The sequence below is a fragment of the Lynx canadensis genome, chromosome B4 (genome assembly GCF_007474595.2).
Source record: "Lynx canadensis isolate LIC74 chromosome B4, mLynCan4.pri.v2, whole genome shotgun sequence".
Lineage (NCBI taxonomy): Eukaryota > Metazoa > Chordata > Mammalia > Carnivora > Felidae > Lynx > Lynx canadensis.
Window position 1 is genome coordinate 126,795,968 of NC_044309.1, and position 6,085 is coordinate 126,802,052.

A 6,085-nucleotide genomic window follows, 5' to 3' on the forward strand; every position below is an offset into this window, starting at 1 on the left:
TGAGGGAGGATCCTCTGCTGGCAGTGGGGGGCTAGACCATTCAGAGTCTGAGTCCTGAGTATCTTAGTGGAATTTCCAGTCCAACTGGTTGTAGAACTTAGTGAAGTAAAGATAATGAAAAAAAAAAAATGTTGCCACTTGGACCTTGAGGAGGCGGGTGTTACTTCCCACTGTGCCCCAAATAGAGGTTTCTCCAGTGTTATGAACTCAGCAACACAGCACCGGGACAGCCCTGGCATGCGAAGATGTCCCGTGGAATTATCCAGATGGTCCTGGCTGCTTCAGTGTCCACCCTCCCAGTCCCCTAGGCTGTCAGTGGTTAGTTTCTTTCAGTTAAGATGGGAAAATACGTGTTCTTCTACACATCCCACACCCGAGACGATTTTGCTCTCTCTTTCCTGAAAGGCCAGAGCATGTGAGGTTTTATCTTCAATGAGTTGTGAATTGTTTGGTGGGGTTCGTTTCACTTTATCACACTTCACAGAATATTTACTGGAAGCTTCCTACAGGCAGGATTAGGCATTCTGTTGCTGTCAAATGTAAGACAATGTGAGGTGTAGGAAAAGCTCTCAACCAAAAACGAGAGCCCTTCACTCTGGCCCCAGCCCCTCAGCAACTTGCTGTGCGAAGCTGGACAAATTAGTTGAGGTCTCTGAGCTTTGTTTCCTCATGTGTCACAGGCAGCTGGATTATGGGCTGTCACAGTCAGTATTATGTAACTCTACCTTATTTAGTTCCTGCAATAGTTGACTTTGCAAATGTTTATCTTGTTCCCATGTGTAAATGAAGAACACCATTTAAACTTGTTTCCTCTTTGAGAGAAGGGACCTCGTCTGCCTTTGTCTTCCGCTGGGTCCCCAGGACCCAGGACAGTACTCACACAGCGCAGACACAGTGAACCCGGGGGACACCATCCTGCTTACATGGTGTTCACATTCTTCTGGGGAAGACAAAACAGAAGTACAAACTTCCAGTTATAAAATAAATAAGTCATGGGAGTAAGTACAGCATGGGGAATATAGTCAATAATACCGTAAGAACTTTTATGGTAACAGATGGTGACTACACTTACCGTGGTGAGCACTGCATGATGTATATGATTGTCAAACCAGCCACTATGTTGTATACCTGAAACATACTGTATGGTAAAAGTAAATTATAATAATTTTGTAAGGTGACAGATGCCAACTAGACTTATCAGGATCATTTTGTAAAGTATAAAAATATTGAATCATTGATGTACACCTGATACTAACAGGTTCGTTCTTTCTTTTCCTTCCTTCCTTCCTTCCTTCCTTCCTTCCTTCTTTAAATTTACATCCAAGTTAGTTAGCATATAGTGCAATAATGATTTCAGGAGTAGAATCCAGTGTTTCATTCTCTACATATAACACCCAGTGCTCATCCGAACACATGTCCTTAATGCCCCTCGCCCATTTAGCCCATCCCCCCACCCCAACCCCTCCAGCAACCCTGTTTTCTCTCTATATTTGTCTCTTATGTTTTGTCCCCCTCCCTGTTTTTATACTGTTTTTGCTTCCCTGCCCTTATGTTCATCTGTTTAGTATCTTAAATTCCACATATGAGAGAAGTCATGATATTTTTGTCTTTCCCTAATTTTGTTTAGCATAATACACTCTAGTTCCACCCATGTTGTTGCAAATGGCCAGATTTCATTCTTTTAGATTGCCTAGTAATACTCCATTGTGTGTATATATGTATACACACACACACATATATATATATACATACACACACACACACATATGCTGTATATATGCCACATCTTCTTTATCCATTCATCTGTCAATGGACATTTGGGCTCTTTCCATACTTAGACTACTGTCAATAATGCTGCTATAAACATTGGGGTGCATGTGCCCCTTCAAAATAGCACACCTGTATCCTTTGGATAAATTCCTAGTAGTGCTATTGCTGGGTCGTAGGGTAGTTCTATTTTTAGTTTTTTGAGGAACCTCCATACTGTTTTCCAGAGTGGCTATGCCAGTTTGCATTCCCACCAACAGTGCAAGAGGGTTCCTCTTTCTCCACATCTTCACCAACATCTGTCGTTGTCTGAGTTGTTAATTTTAGCCATTCTGACAGGTGTGAGGTGGTATCTCATTGTAGTTTTGATTTGTACTAATAGGTTTCGTATGTCAATTATACCTCAATTAAAGAAATAGAGGCATAAAGTAGTCAAAGAACATTCTTTATGTTTATTTATTTTGAGAGACAGAATGTGATCAGGGGAGGGAGACAGAAAGAGAGAGAGGGAGAGAGAGAATTCCAGGCAGGCCCCATGCTGTCAGCACAGAGCCTGATGTGGGGTTTGATCTCACAAACCATGAGATCATGACCTGAGTGGAAATCAAGAGTTGGGTAGTTAACTGACGGAGGCACCCATGAGTCACCAAAAAGGATTCTTTAGTTGAACCTACATAGAGCAAGTTAAGCTTCCTGGGGATTTTCAGTGGGTTTGTACTGACATGAAATCTTTGTTAAGGGCATAAGTCATGTGAGAATCACATAAGCGTTACTTTGAGGATCTTTACAGCACACGCTCTTCCAAGTTTGGTAGGAGAATATTTACTTTCTTAGGGCAAATGGGAATAAAATGAGAATAGTATGAAAAATGGGAATAATAGCATCTATTTCATAGAGTTGTTCTCAGGTGAAAGGGAGTAACTACATGTAAAAGTCTGTCACCAGTGCCTGGGACACAGCAAATATTATGAAATGGTAGCTGTTGTTTTGCTATCAAAATAGTCACTTGCCCAAATATCCTATTGAAACTGGTTAGTGATTTGCTGGTCACTAAGTCCAACGACTCTCAGATTTTCGTTTCTCTGCAGCACCGAACGAGGTTAATTGAGAAACTTGCTCCCATTTCTGTGGCCACGCTGTTTTATAATAGTCTATAGATCTGTTCCTGCTCAGTCCCTGCAGACTGAGCCTTGAGGGTAAGAACCAGGTCACCAGCCCCAGCAATCAGGACAGAGGCCGGCTCGTTGTGGTTCTCAGGAATTGCCGAAGGACTGAGAGCACCACCAAGGCAGAGACAGTTCTGCTAGTCTTGTGTCCTGGCCTTGACTTCTCGTTCTCCTCTCCTCAGTAAGCAGAGCTGTACCCTAAGACTCACCTGCAGCCCTCTCATCTCCAACCTGGTTCTCCTGCAAACCTCGTTTTCTCTGAAATCCAATGATCTGTTTAGAGTCTCTCTTCTGAGCTCCTGTAATACAACTTCAGCTGTCGCCTTGATGTCCTGTAGCATCTTAAATTCAACAGGTCTAACTCCAAACTCACAGCCCTTAGGAAATCAATTTTTCCCAGCACTTCCTGGTTTCTGAGAGGGGGACCACCTGTGTTCAGTACCCTGGGCACAAAATCCTGGATTCACTGTCAACTTGTCTTTCTACACTTCCGTTGTCTTATTGCTGTATGAGCTAGGAATCTTTTGGTTGCAAGAAATTTCAACTCAAACTGGCTTAGGCTCTTACATAACTGGGAAATCCAAGGATATCCTGCTTCCACACACAGATGACTCCAGGAGTTCCAGTCCAAAGTTACAGGGGCTCCTGCTTTTCTACCCCTCAGCTCTGCTTTCCTTTATGTGGGTCCCATTCTTAGGCAAATTTGCTCCATGTCGCACGATGGCTGTCAGCAAGTCCGGGCTTCCATCACATCCTCCTAGCAACACCAGGGGAAAGAGAGCACCCTGTTGTCAGGTAATACAGAAACCCTACCCCGGATTAGCTTTTATTCTAACTGGATCATGTGCAAATTCCTCAGTTTCTGGGGCTGGGGGCTTGAGGTGGAGGAAGCGATGCTGAGTATCCAGGTCCGGGCCTAGCGGTGGAGTCGATTCATCCAAACCACATGAACAGAGACTGGGGGTGGAGTGGTTGTCTAAGAAACATATGGGTCTGTCACCAGGAACAAAGAGGACTTATGTGGGGGAGGATACCAGCTAAGGAGACACCTGCCACAGTCTGAGAGATGACAGATGAGGATGAGCAGGTAAGTGATGTGGGCACAGAAAACGAAGAGAAGCATCTTAAAGATATCCAGGAGTTAGAACTGACAAACTTGTATGAGGGTGAGAGAGAGGCAGGAATCCAAGATGACACTAATTTCTGGCTTAGGTGATCAGTAGGTGGTAACGTCTTTCCCCAGACCTGGAACATATTTTAAAGGAGGAGAAGTGATGACTGAGTTTACATGTTCAGTTTGAGGTTTATGAATCCTTAGGTAGAGATATCCAGCAGATGTGGGCTGGAGATGAACGTGGGGTCACCAGCCATAGGTGATGGTAAGTCATGGAAATGGGTGAAAATGAGCCATGATGAATGTAATGTCCACAGTGAGAAGATGGCGAAGACCTAGCCCAGTGAAAACATTTTAAGGAGTGTGCCAAGAGTGGTTAACAGCCTCGAATACTACAGAAGGTATATAAAAACTAAATTGGTCCGGGGCGCCTGGGTGGCGCAGTCGGTTAAGCGTCCGACTTCAGCCAGGTCACGATCTCGCGGTCCGTGAGTTCGAGCCCCGCGTCAGGCTCTGGGCTGATGGCTCAGAGCCTGGAAGCTGTTTCCGATTCTGTGTCTCCCTCTCTCTCTGCCCCTCCCCCGTTCATGCTCTGTCTCTCTCTGTCCCAAAAATAAATAAACGTTGAAAAAAAAAATGTGAGATATATTAAAAAAAAAAAAAAAAAAAAAAAAAAAAAAAAAAAAAAAAAAACTAAATTGGTCCATCTAATTAGCAACTACAAAATAACTGGTGACTTTGGTGAGTAGTTGCATTGGAATGGTAATGGCACAAGCCAGGATTAAGCAGAATCAAGGATGGGATGGGAGCCGAGGAAGCACAGGCTTAGGGCAAAGGTATTCCTCTGAAGGAGCTTGGCTGTGATGGAAGATGGGCCAGAATATAATGTCTTTCCCCTAAAGCATGCGTTCTTTGTGGTTATCAATCAACACTTAAATTGCTTTTAGTAGTTTTTATTTTAAGCATATGCACATCTGTTCTACATTCTGAACTAGACCAAGTTCTCTTTCTTTTTTCTTCCTTCCTTCCTCCCTCCCACTTTTTTTCTTTCTCTTTCTTTCCCTTCGTTCCTTCCTTTTCCTTCCTTCCTTCCTTCCTCTTTCTTTCCTCTCCGAGAGCAAGCACACATGCAAGTGGGGGGACAGAGGGAGAGAGGGAAAATCTTAAGCAGGCTCCATTCTCAGTGCGGAGCCCAACATGGGGCTTGATCTCGTGACTGTAAGATCATGACCTGAGCCAAAATCAAGAGTCAAATGCTCAACCAACTGAACCACCCAGGCTCCTCTAGACTGTATGAACTTCATTAGGACCAAGAATGGTACTCTGCACAGTAAAAATACAATGCTTGTCAATTGATAAAACACGAATTTTGAACTGGAGCAAAGGGTATCCTTACATCAGTAACCTGTCTTGGTGCCAGACTACCCGGTTTTTCTCCCACTCTGGGAAAGAAACGTGCAGCAATTGAGGTGGGGCAAGTCCAGAAGACCTTCTAAAGCTGACACTCTAAAAGTGGGAACATGGTTCCACGGTGCTGGAGTCCCTGGAGGTGCTTGGTATTTTGAGGCTCCCTGTATTTTACGGACATGTGGACTATAAAACAAGGCAAAAGGAGAGGCCTGTTTCACACATTCATCCAGCAGAATAAAGCCTTTATAGTTCATCACAGAATCCTTAATGGTGGTCAGAATCTCTGACCTGCCTCAGCAAGGCCGAGCAATCCCATTTAAGAGATGTTTGTGAGTACTCCACATTAAAAGTTCCAGACTGGACTTGGCTGGTTCCAGTATTGAATAGGAAAAGCAGCACAAAATGGTCCCAGGAGCTAGTGTGACGTCAGGAAAACAGCATAAACATGATAGTCACAAGACCTTGTTCTCTATGCCTCTGTCATTAGTTGGGTGCCCTTGGGCTAGCTGCTAGACCTTTCTGAGGCCATATTCTAATTTGTTATTAGGGGATAATACCTACATTGCCAACCTCATTAAACTCCAGTGAATGGCTCACATAATCATCCTTTCTTTCCTCAGTAAGAACT